We start from the raw sequence: 12,632 nt of genomic DNA on the forward strand, positions 1-12,632 counted from the left end.
ATGAGAACTTAGTTTAAGTCAGTGAAATTTCTCTGACTTTACACTGGCCTAGTTGAGAGCAAGATTTGGCCTTCTGTTTTTATGATGGGTATATTTATCAGTGGCAGCTTGTGAATCTTACTGGGTGATTTCATTTAATATGTTTTAGTAAGGAACCTTAAGTGATATTTTAGCTATAGTATCAACCTGTCAACACGATGTCTGCTATCACACCATTTTACAAACCAACTTTAGTGTATTGGGTGATGTTCAGCACTTGACTGGTGCATGACTTGCCTGGATGGAATCCAGCTTGTACTGGTGGGCTCCATGGGTCCCTCAACTTCCACTATGGAGCTTGTCTTGTCTTTCTCCACTATTTCTACTTCCTTAATTCCCTCCTCTCCCCATCAATTTTTGGGAGGACTCTCTTTTTCTCCCCTTTCACTTGAGTTAGGCTCTGTTATTTAGGTTTTTTTCTCTTTCACTTGGGCTACATTTCGTTCCTCTCAGGCTTTCTGTTTCCCTGCCTATGGCCCCCTAACACCACCTTCTTTTCCTAATGGGAACAGGTTCCAATTGGTGCCCAACACAACAGGGTAGGGTAGTCTGTCCACTCCCCGAACTTGCTTCCAATTAATCCTCCTCCCGACTTCCAGAGTTACCTCTGCCACACGGCAGAACTTTTTCACGTGTTCCCGATGCCTGCACTGGAAACATGTCATGTCAAACCCCAGTCCTTTATAGAGCTGACCCGCTTTTCTTGATAGATCCACCTCCTCAAACTTTTCCATCAGTTTTGTAGCTGCATTAAAAGAGATCAGTTGAAGCCATCAAACCCATTTAAATTTATTCTTGGGGAGGCCCTGAAGGAACTGTGCCAACACCAGAGCATCCATTATCCCTGGCCTGCTCATCATTCAGGGCCATAAAGGCCACTTGAGCTCTAGATAAATTCATGGAGGTTAAGTCCATTAATGGCTATTAGCCAGGATGGGTAAGGAATGGTGTCCCTAGCTTCTGTTTGTCAAAGGGTGTAGATGGATGGCAGGAGAGAAATCACTTGATCATTACCTGTTAGGTTCACTCCGTCTGGGACACCTGGCGTAGGTTACTGTTGGTAGATAGGATACTGGGCTGGATGGACCTTTGGTCTGACCCAGTATGGCCATTCTTATGTTCTTATGTACCCAGTCAAAAAAGGGGCTAGCTGGATAGCCCAGGTTTCCCTGTACCAGCCTGCACACTCGGCCACCCTCTGGAAGGTCCCCAGGAATGCATCGGGGTTGTCCGCAGGGCCCATCTTACAGAGCCCCAGGGCCAGTGCCTAGTTGCTGTTCACTACTGCAGAACTCACCACCTGCAGTAAAAGCGGCTTCTCCTTGTTGGCTTGTTCTCTTATAAAATCCTGCAGGCTCATCTGTTGCTCAGCACGTAAGTCTTGCCTCTCCAGATGGTGGAATTGCTGGAAGCTTTGCAGCATCTTCTGCCTCTCTGCCTGTTGTTTTACCAGTCATTGCAGGGTCTCCTCCACTGTTCAGGCCACTGAACCCTTGCACCAGCTAATATCCTGGATAAGTGTGCTGGCTCAGCTGCTGTTGCCCAGTACTTTGTCACATCCTTCATCCAACTATCTCAAATACTTATTCTCACTGCACCTCATTTTACAGATAGGTAAAATGAATCACAGAGGTTAAGAGACTTGTAGATCACACAGAACCAATGGCAGAGCTAGAAATATGGGTGAAATCCTGCCTCCATTGAAGTCAATAGCAAAACTCCCATTGACTTCACTGGGGTCAGGATTTTCCCTCAGGAGATCTGATCCCCATCCTGTGGCCACCCAAACTTCAGATCAATCAGTTCAAAATTATTGACATTTACAAACTGTACTGTTTGCTTGCATGAATTGACAGATACTTTAACTATTAACGCAGTTCTGAATGCACTAAAATGTAACATAAATAATACTTTTGCTATCTTATTGTTAATTTCCATTCTTTCCAGCATCATATAATCATTTTTAAAATCTTTCTAAACTGCATGCTCCTGAATTCTTTTTCTGTGTCAGAATGGTTGTCACAACATTTTTATTCGGTATCCTGTTTTAAATCTAAATTTTCTTCTCCCTTTCTAAATTGTTGGTTTTTCTTTTAGTGATATTTTGAAAAGGAACAGTTTTAACAGTGTTAAATATAAGACAGGTCAAACATGAAAGGTGGTAATTCATTCCTGGGATCTGTTCCTTGTCATACATGTCTTAAATTGATCTCAGGAGGCCTATGAGGTACAAGTTTCTTCATATATCAGTTCTACATTTGTTTCTATTTTGAAAATCAACCTAGAACTGCATTAGAAAAGCTAATGTTGTATTGTGTTCTGATATGCAAACTACAACACATATTCCCATGTTTGCATAAACATATTTCTGTATTATTTGACTATTCTGTTTTTTAAATTTTTTTTTAATATTTTGAATATTTTATATGTTTGGACTGGATTCAATTATGTGTAGGATGATAGAGCTGGGCACAGGGCAGGCAGGTGCAGTCAAAGCCTCCCTACATTAGTGCTACCCATTCTATTCCTGGGGGCATTCTGCACCAAAAAATAAAAAAATTCTTCACCAACAAATAAAACATTCTGCACACAATAATTTAAAATTCTGTAAATTCTGTTTGTCAAAATAACACAACATAATCACGCCAGTTTCAATTATTTTGGTAATTTATTTCAAAATACCTATCAGCAAGTATGTCTGTAACAATACAGACACACACACAAATTCCCCCAGGAGTAGAGAGTTAAAATGCCTGTGAAAACCCAGTTCCTGTTTCTCTGCCTCCTTCCAACCTCCCAAGCCCAGCTGGGGAGCCAGACACCCACAACCCCTCCTTCCCAGGGCCCAGCCATGCCTCCCCAGCCAATACACCTGAACCCTCTCCCTACAAGAACCCAGCCAAGGGGACCTGCCGGCCCAGATACCCACCTCCCCTCTCGCCCAGAGCCCAGCCACAGGACCCTGCAGCCCATTTCTGTGGGGGAAAAGAAATTCTGCATTTACATTAATTTCTGCAAAATTTTGCATTCAGAAGTCTCCCAGGAGTATACATTATGATCTGCCTTAGGGGACAAGAGCCTTCCCTACTCCTAGCTCCTCAGAAACACTCCGAAGCCCTGCCCCTCCATGCCAAGTGAGCCGCAATAACGAGTGAGAGGGACAGCATCACTCTGTCTCACACGCACAACCACCTATCTCCCTCTGGCAGTGATTTACATTTCTACCAGCTGCTCCAGGTGCCCAGATTGACCAGCCTGCACTGCCTGTTACCACTCTTGTGGCTTCCCTTTGCTACCCCATCAGAAGTAATTTTTCTGCGGGGAAGCAAAGAAATCTGTGGAGGACATAAATTCTGTGCACGTGCAGTGACACAGCATTCCCCCAGGAGTACCATTCATTTATTGCAGACAATCCTCTGACCTTCACTATCTCTGGTGGGCAGATTTCCTGTCATACAAAATTGTAGGGAGGTTTTATCGCATGTGCAAATAGTGTCCACTAAGGGCCTGATCCAACTCCCACTGAAGTCAATAGAAAGACTTCCATGGATTTCAATAGGTGTTGGATCAGGCCTCAAGTTGTGATCACAACTTCATTTTACTTTGGACATAGTCGTATCCTGAAGGCATCAGAAGTTAAAATCAAAAGGAATTGTCCAGACTTTTGAAAAAAATAGTTCTGTCTCCCAACTTCTGTTTTGTTATTGTCAAGAGAAAGATAATTAGGCCAAGGCGCTGACTACAAAAACAAACAAAACTGCTATGCAACCCTCTAGAGAACTGTTAGTAACGCTTCCCATGATCAGCAATATACAAACTTTACTCACATCAAATGTAACTAAGATGCAGTAATCAGTGCTAACCAAAGATTTAATTTAATTGTAAATAAAATGTTTTCTAAATCCTACAAATATGGGCTCTCATCCTGCAAACTGTTCCATGCTGTGTGACTCTTGTGCCAATGCCCAGCCCCACTGAAGTTGGGTGATATCAGTGGGATCCACAGGGGTGCAAGGGTCTACCTGCTTGCAGGATGGTAGCCGTAGTAAGGACTATACTTATTAGGGCTTTCCATGTATGTATATCAGTGGTGGGCAACCTGCGGCCCGTCAGGGTAATCTGCTGGCGGGCCACAAGATAATTTGTTTACATTGACCGTCCACAGGCATGACTGCCCGCAGCTCCCAAATGAAACTAACAAATCATGTGGTATTTTCATACCCACTTCAGCCATGATGCCTACAGTGAACTGCGTAAAGATAATAGCCAGGTAGGTGGCTTCTTAGGGTATGTGTACACTGCAATTAAAAACCACAGCTGGCACGTGTCAGCTGACTCTGACTCAGGCTCGTGGGGCTTGGGCTGTGGAGCTGTTTAATTACAGTATAGACTTCCGGGCTTGGGCTGCAGCCTGAGCTCTGGAACCCTCCCTCCCAGGGTCCTAGACAGAGCTGGCGGTAGGCGTAAGCAAACTAAGTAATTGCTTAGGGCCCTAAGCAGCTCAAGGGGGCCCCCTATTATTAGTATGTGTTGTGTGTTGGGGAGAGCAAAAATATTCCTGCTTAGGGCCCTCAATGGGCTAGCACCACCTCTGCTCCTAGTGCCCGGGCTTCTGCCCAAGCCTGTAAGTGCACACTGCCATTAAACAGTGCTGCAGCCTGAGCCCCGTGAGCCCGAGTCAGCTGGCACGGGCCACCACATGTGTCTAATTGCAGTGTAGACATATTCTTAGGGTTTCATTAATATCTCCTCTTCACTTACCTTATTTAAGAACAAACAAACATTGAAGTCTGCAAATTGTGCATTTAGGCTGAGATTTACAAAGGATATTGAATTCAAATGGGAGCTCGGTGCCTAACTTCTTTGAAAATCCCAGTTTTAGCTAATAAATGCAACCCTGTATATCTATTTCACTCACTCCTGTCTTCTGCCATTCTCCACTGCATTGTGTTATTCAGATTACTGTAGATTATAAAATTCTTGGGGCAGGGACTGTCTTATTTTACATTTGTGCATCACCCAGCACAATGGAGCCCCAATTCTGGCTGGAACCATGGGGTTCTACCATAATACAAATAATAAAGAAAAAAATAATTTTCATCCACTAGATGTGCCATCTCATGATGTATTACGTATTCCATAGTTCACTCCAGTAGTGCTATCATATCATGTTCACTGAGCATGCTTAAAACATTCATCCTGGTCCTAGAGATATTACCAGTTATTGTGGTATTTCGCTTTTTAAAAATAGGGAATATCTTAAATCTTTACTGTCTAATGCTGGAAGGAACTTAAGTGTGCCAATAGTATATAGTAGCAGTAATAACTAGTTCTCGTAAAGTGCTTTGAGATCCATGGATGAAAAGCATCATATAAATGTGGTAAGTATCATTATCCCTATTTTACACATTGGGGTCTGAGACATTTGTTGTTTTTGAATGTGATCTCTTTCAAAGATAATAGGGTGAGTCAATGAGGCAATGGAGAAGAAGCTCAGTGCTATTTTTACCTTCATGCTATATTTTGCGAGCTCCAACTTAGCATGAGTGTGTAGATCTTTTTTGATACCTTTTGGATTCAGTTGAAAGGAGAACAATAGCTGCAGGACTCAGACAATTTCACTCCTGGCCCCTCACAGCGTTTACATGCACATACAGAGACGGGAGACTTTAACTTCCCAGACTGGAGGACAAGTGCTAGTAATAATAATACTAGGGCTCAGATTTTCCCAGATGCAATAGCAGATGGATTCCTTCACCAAGTAGTTGCTGAACCAACAAGAGGAGATGCCATTTTAGATTTGGTTTTGGTGAGTAGTGAGGACCTCATAGAATAAATGGTTGTAGGGGACAACCTTGGTTCGACCAATCATGAGCTAATTCAGTTTAAACTAAATGGAAGAATAAACAAAAATAGATCTGTGACTAGGGTTTTTTATTTCAAAAGGGCTAACTTTAAAGAATTAAGGAAATTAGTTAGGGAAGTGGATTGGATTGAAGAACTTGGGGATCTAAAGATGGAGGAAGCCTGGAATTACTTCAAGTCAGAGTTGCAGAAACTATCAGAAGCCTGCATCCCAATAAAGGGGAAGAAATTCGTAGGCAGAAATTGAAGACCAAGCTGGATAAGCAAGCATCTCAGAGTAGTGATTAAGAAAAAGAAGAAAGCCTACAAGGAATGGAAGATAGGAGTGATCAGCAAGGAAAACTACCTTATTGAGGTCAGAACATATAGGGATAAAGTTAGAAAGGCCAAAAGCCATGTAGAGTTTTCCCTTGCAAAGGGAATTAAAACCAATAATAAAAGGTTCTATAGCCATATAAATAAGAAGAAAACAAAGAAAGAAGCAGGACCACTAAACACTGAGGATGGATTGGAGGTGAAGGATAATCTAGGCATGGCCCAATATCTAAAATACTTTGCCTCAGTCTTTAATAAGGCTAATGAGGAGCTTAGGGATAATGGTAGGATGACAAATGGGAATGAGGATATGGAGGTAGATATTACCACATCCGAGGTAGAAGCCAAACTCGAACAGTTTAATGGGACGAAATCAGGGGGCCCAGATAATCTTCATCCAAGAATATTAAAGGAACTGGCACATGAAATTGCAAGCCCATTAGCAAGAATTTTTAATGAATCTGTAAACTCAGGGGTTGTACCATATGACTGGAGAATTGCTAACATAGTTCCTATCTTTAAGAAAGGGGGAAAAAGGTGATCCAGGCAACTACAGTCCTGTCAGTTTGACATCTGTAGTATGCAAGGTCTTGGAAAAAATTTTGAAGGAAAAAGTAGTCAAGGTTATTGAGGTCAATGGTAATCGGGACAAAATACAAAATGGTTTTTCAAAAGGTACATCATGCCAAACCAGCCTGATTTCCTTCTCTGAGAAGGTAACAGATTTTTTAGACAAAGGAAATGAAGTGAATCTAATTTACCTCAATTTCAGTAAGGCATTTGGTACGGTTCCACATGGGGAATTATTCGCTAAATTGGAAAGATGGGGATCAATATGAAAATTGAAAGGCAAATAAGGAACTGGTTAAAGGGGAGACTACAATGGGTCATACTGAAAAGTGAATTGTCAGGCTGGAGGGAGGTTACTAGTGGAGTTCCTCAGGGATCGGTTTTGGGACCAATCTTATTTAATCTTTTTATTACTGGACCTTGGCATAAAACGTGGGAACGTACTAGTAAAGTTTGCAGATGACACAAATCTGTGACGTATTGCCAATACAGAGAAGGACCTGGATATCATACAGGAAGATCTGGATTACCTTGTAAACTGGAGTAATAGTAATAGGATGAAATTTAATAGTGAAAAGTGCAAGGTCATGCATTTAGAGATTAATAACAAGAACTATTGTTAGAAGCTGGGAGGCATCAGCTGGAAGTAACAGAGGAGGAAAAGGATCTTGGAGTGTTGGTTGATCACAGGACGACTATGAGCCACCAATGTGATATGGCTGTGAAAAAAGCTAATGCGATCTTGGGATGCATCAGGCAAGGTATTTCCAGTAGAGATAAGGAGGTGTTAGTACCATTATACAAGGCACTGGTGAGACCTCATCTGGAATACTATGTGCAGTTCTGATCTCCCATGTTTAAGAAGGATGAATTCAAATTGGGACAGGTGCAGAGAAGGGCTACTAGGATGATCCAAGGAATGGAAAACCTGTCTTATGAAAGGAGACTCAAAGAGCTTGGCTTGTTTAGCCTAACCAAAAGAAGGCTGAGGGGAGATATGATTGCTCTCTATAAATATATTAGAGGAATAAATGCCAGGGAGGGAGAGGAATTATTTAAATTCAGTACCAATGTGGACACAAAAACAAATGGATATAAACTGGCTATCAGGAAGTTTAGTCTTGAAATTAGACAAAGGTTTCTAACCATCAGAGGAATGAAGTTCTGGAACAGCCTTCCAAGGGGAGTAGTGGGGGCAAAAGACATATCTGGCTTCAAGACTAAGCTTGATAAGTTTATGGAGGGGATGGTATAATGGGATACCCTAATTTTGGCAATTAATTCATCTTTGACTACTAGCGGTAAATATGGCCAATGGCTTGTGATGGGATGTTAGGTGGGGTGGAATCTGAGTTACTACAGAGAATTCTTTCCTGGGTATCTGGCTGGTGAGTCTTGCCCACATGCTCAGGGTTTAGCTGATCGCCTTATTTAAGGTCGTGAAGGAATTTTCCTTCAGGGCAGATTGGCAGAAACCCTGGAGGGGGTTCGCCTTCCTCTGCAGCATGGGGCATGGGTCACTTGCTGGAAGGTTCTCTGCACCTTGAAGTCTTTAAACCATGATTTGAGGACTTCAGTGGCTTAGACACAGGTTTGATACAGGAGTGGGTGAGTGAGATTCTGTAGCCTGCATCATGCAGGAGGTCAGACTAGATGATCATAATGGTTCCTTCTGACCTTAAATTCTATGATTCTATATACACAAAAAGAAATCCACATTGGTGTTAGCTTCTACTCTACAAGAAATACAAGAAAAATATTAAATTCACTGCATGGTCAGCACATCAAGAGAAGAAGAAATTTCATTTTCAACCTTCTATAAGTGTGTCATGAACAATAAACTCTTTGGGACAGGAACTAAAATGTAGGTATGCTTGTATAGTGCCTAGCATAATGGGACCCCAGTACGGTCAATACCTTTTGGCACCTATTATAATGGCAATAATAATGGAGATAAAAAAAAACGGAACTATTATAATATGATAGTATTTATTTAATAACAAAAGTGATTATTGATAATTTCTCTAGTCTCAGTGGTATTTGAAAGGACAGACACGAATTATGAATCTGCTTAACTCTTTGACTTGAGAACAAAAGCTGCTGATGCTGTAAAGGAGGGACAGTGCTATGATTAGGCAAGTGCATCTTGCAGTCCTGTAGCCTGTCTGCATATTTGTGTCAATCCTTCTCCCAGACTGATAAGAAGAGCCATATGGTCAGGTGCAAATATAACAGCATCTGTCCAGAGATGAGATGATCACTTTTCAAAATAAACAAGAGTATGGGCAGGTGTCTCTGATTTATCTTGAGCCAATTCTTAAATTGTTTAAGAATGTGCAGTTGTAAAGAGAAAAACAGTTGTGTCTGACCTATTAAAATTATGTTATTCATTTTGTTTCTGTGGCCATTATGATGACTTAACAAGCTAAATCATTGAGCTCATAACAGTGAGTGACTGCAAACTTGTTTCTCAGACTTGATTTTGAGAGTGGTTTTTGCTAGTCAACATTTAGGAAAATAAAACATGACTAGGGATAAAGTTTTCAAAATTGCCTAAGTGACTGAGGGGTCTAAATCCCATTTTCAAAACTAACAAGGACTTAGGAACCTAAGTAACTATTAAGCTTTTAAGTGCCTAAGTCACTTTTGAAAATAGGACCTAGGCTTCTGAGTCACTTAGGCACTTTGATAATTTTGCCTATAGCTTCATCTGCCATTTCCAAGGTGTTCGTATCTCTGACGTTCTCAGGGGATCTTTATTGTCTTGTAGATTCTAAATATTGCTGAGGGGTTGTTTAAAAAAGATGTCTTCTTAGTGAGAATCACTGTTAATTCATAGTCCTTTATCGACCAGGTTCCTATTGCATTTAATGGGAGCTGGATTAAACCCTTAATATTTCTGAACCTCATAAAGTGGGGATAATACTTTATTCCTTCCACTGGGTCTGTCTCTTCTATTTAGATTGTAAGCTCTTTGGGAAAGGGACCGTTTCTGCTATGTGTTTGTGCAATATCTAACACACTGGGCCCCAGTTTTGACTGCTGCCTTTAAACACTACTATAATACTACTATTAATAAAAGTAAAGCAAAACCATATCTGAACTAGGAGTAGAGTACGTCTGGGTGTCTTTGAATCAAATATATATATTTTCAAATTCTGAATTTGTTCTGTGTTTACAGACAGGATACAGACAGCGGTGATGACGTGACTGAGCAGTTATACAAACACTATGAAATAAATCTTTATATTCATGATTTTATATTAGGTTCTAGTTCAACTTGAGGTTTGATGTAATTGAGATGGTACAGACTGGCAACATTACATTTATCTTCAGAGGTCCAAAGACTATATGTCAGAACTACCTTTATTCAAGCATAGGTTATAAACACCTCACTTAGAACCCATGATTGACCTCCAGTGCAGCTTCACCATTGGTAGCAATGGCAGAGGCTGTAGTGTGGACAAGGCTCAGGTGTTTTCAGCACCATGTCATGCGTGCTTCACTTTGCAGCCTCTGTGTTCTTTGATATAGATTCATGTTATTGCTGATTCTTATATGGACTATACATAAAATGAAAGAGGACACATGATAATATCACAAAGGATTTATCCGCCTGAGTTTGGGGTGGACATATAATACACAACCAACGAAGCCCCAACTGAATTATTCCCTTCTTTGGAGGCTGCCGTTCTTGTAGTCTTCTTTGATCATGATAAGGTGAACATACTTGACACAATTTCTTTAATTATATAAAATTATTTGCTTATTAATGGCAGGTTTATCAGTACCATAAATATTAAGGGACAGATTCTCAGCTGGTGTAAATTGTCATAGCTCTATTAGAGTCAAAGGAAGTATGACAAATTACACCAGCTAAGGATCTGCCTTTAAGAGATTTTGTGGCATCTAATGATCTGGCATGGTAGGATAATAGGGCAAAATAACTTGCAGGTCCCCCATTCCTTCATTTTGCTGTAAGCTGATGTTAACCTCTATGCAATTTGTGCTTTCAACCCAGGAACATACTTTTACATAATAGTAACTCACTCACTGCCAAATAATCCAATATAAGCATAGGTCTGTCAGAGAAAATTGCATGTTGGGATGTTTAAAAAGTGTGGGAAAGAAGATATATGCCAGGCAGCCCAAACAGAAGGAGAGAGAAGGAGAGAGACATGAAGACATTGTGTAAATAAATGTATTAAATCAGATTAGATCTTTAGATTGTGTTAGAAGAAGACTGGTGAACAAACTAATACAGAAATAAAAGCAATAGAAAATAACTTAGAAACACTGGGCTGGAGACCCCTCATACTCAATAGTCCGATAGATACCATATTTATATTCGGGCCAAAGTTCTCTCCTTTATAGAAAATCAAGTAAATATGCCTTGTGCAGTAGAGTTCTGTGAGGATTGAAGGAGAGAATCCTCCTAGCCCCACTGCTCTAGGGCTACTACTGGAGCAACTGGGTTGCAGCAGCCTCTGTGGCCACTAAGCCCTCTATGCGCAGGACTTTGGTTGGTGTATCTGTGAAGTTGCCGCTACATTGATCATGATCTCATCCTTTTGCTGACCTTCCCTATCCGCATCCTGAGCCTCCCCCAGCCCCCACACTTTATAGGGCTGGTGTGGAAGCTGCCATGGAAGTGTGTCCTGCTGCTTGCTTGGTGTGTGGAGGTCCTCCAAGGAATTCTACCTGCAACTCCTCTTTCCAGAGCACTGGTTCTGCTGCATTCAGAACCATCAGCACCCTTTATCGAGCCTGTAGGGTTTTCTCCTTAACACATACACATTAAATGATTTCACATTTTTAGCATAATTTATACTTCACTGAAAGTAGCAATGGGAAATTACCATTCATGATATGTATTCAATGATCCTAAATATCTCAGCTATTTATATCCATAAAGATCAGATTTGTAACCAAGACAGAAGAATGTGTATGTATAATATTTACATTAAAACTTAGATCCTGTAGGAAATTTTGTGGTACCCCCCCACCATCACCCCTGGAAACTGCTTTTCACTCATCTACTGGTTATGAGCCCAAACCTGAGAGCCACAGATCTAGAACAAGCTTTTTCTGCCAAGAGTTATTTCCATGCATAAGTGTCCCATAGTAGCAGTTCCATAAAATAATTCTTGTGGCCAGTGTTCTACTGATTTCTCAATTTGGCTCCTTTACAATAAAATAATTTTCTCATAATTATTACCAAGGGAACTTCTACATCAGCACAGCTGTCTTTGCCCGGGGAGACTAATTTCTGACAGCTGACAATAAAATAAAATAAATTTATTATTTTGAACACCCCAAACTGTTTTTCATGAAGATGTAATTTCTATATGTAAAGCACAAGCATAAAAGTAAATAAATAAATAAAATATTTCTACAGCAACATAAGTTAGAGACTCTTGAGAATCAGGAACACAAATCTCAAATAAGCTTATTAACATATAATAGTGTCCTTATTATATTGTATTTTTAAAAGGTAAAACACACATATATATGTTTTGCTCCATGGCCAACCTTGACTGATGAAAGATTTGTTCATCTGCCTTACTATGAATTATGGGTAATATTCAGTAGATTTAGAAGTGATTGAAGTTGATGCTGGAAAGAATATCATAATAATATTGTCCTTCAATCAGTATAAAAACGTAAGAATGGCCATACTGGATTAGGCCAGTCGTCCATCTAGCCCAGTATTCTGTCTCTGACATTGACCAGTACCAGAGCTTCACAGGAAGAGTACAGAACAAGACAATTTTGGAGTGATTGACCCGTCTTCCCCTCTTAGCTTCTGGCAGTCAGAGGTTTAGGATTGCCCCAAGCATGGG

At 40.7% G+C, this 12,632-nt stretch overlaps 1 protein-coding gene across 1 annotated transcript in view; it reads left to right on the top strand.

The window, feature by feature from the left end:
- EPDR1 (ependymin related 1) overlaps window positions 1–12,632 on the top strand; it is a gene marked incomplete at its 5' end in the record, with an annotated part of 48,337 nt that overhangs the window by 1,452 nt on the left and 34,253 nt on the right.

This window comes from Gopherus evgoodei, chromosome 2 (assembly GCF_007399415.2).
Source record: "Gopherus evgoodei ecotype Sinaloan lineage chromosome 2, rGopEvg1_v1.p, whole genome shotgun sequence".
NCBI classification, from domain to species: Eukaryota; Metazoa; Chordata; order Testudines; family Testudinidae; genus Gopherus; species Gopherus evgoodei.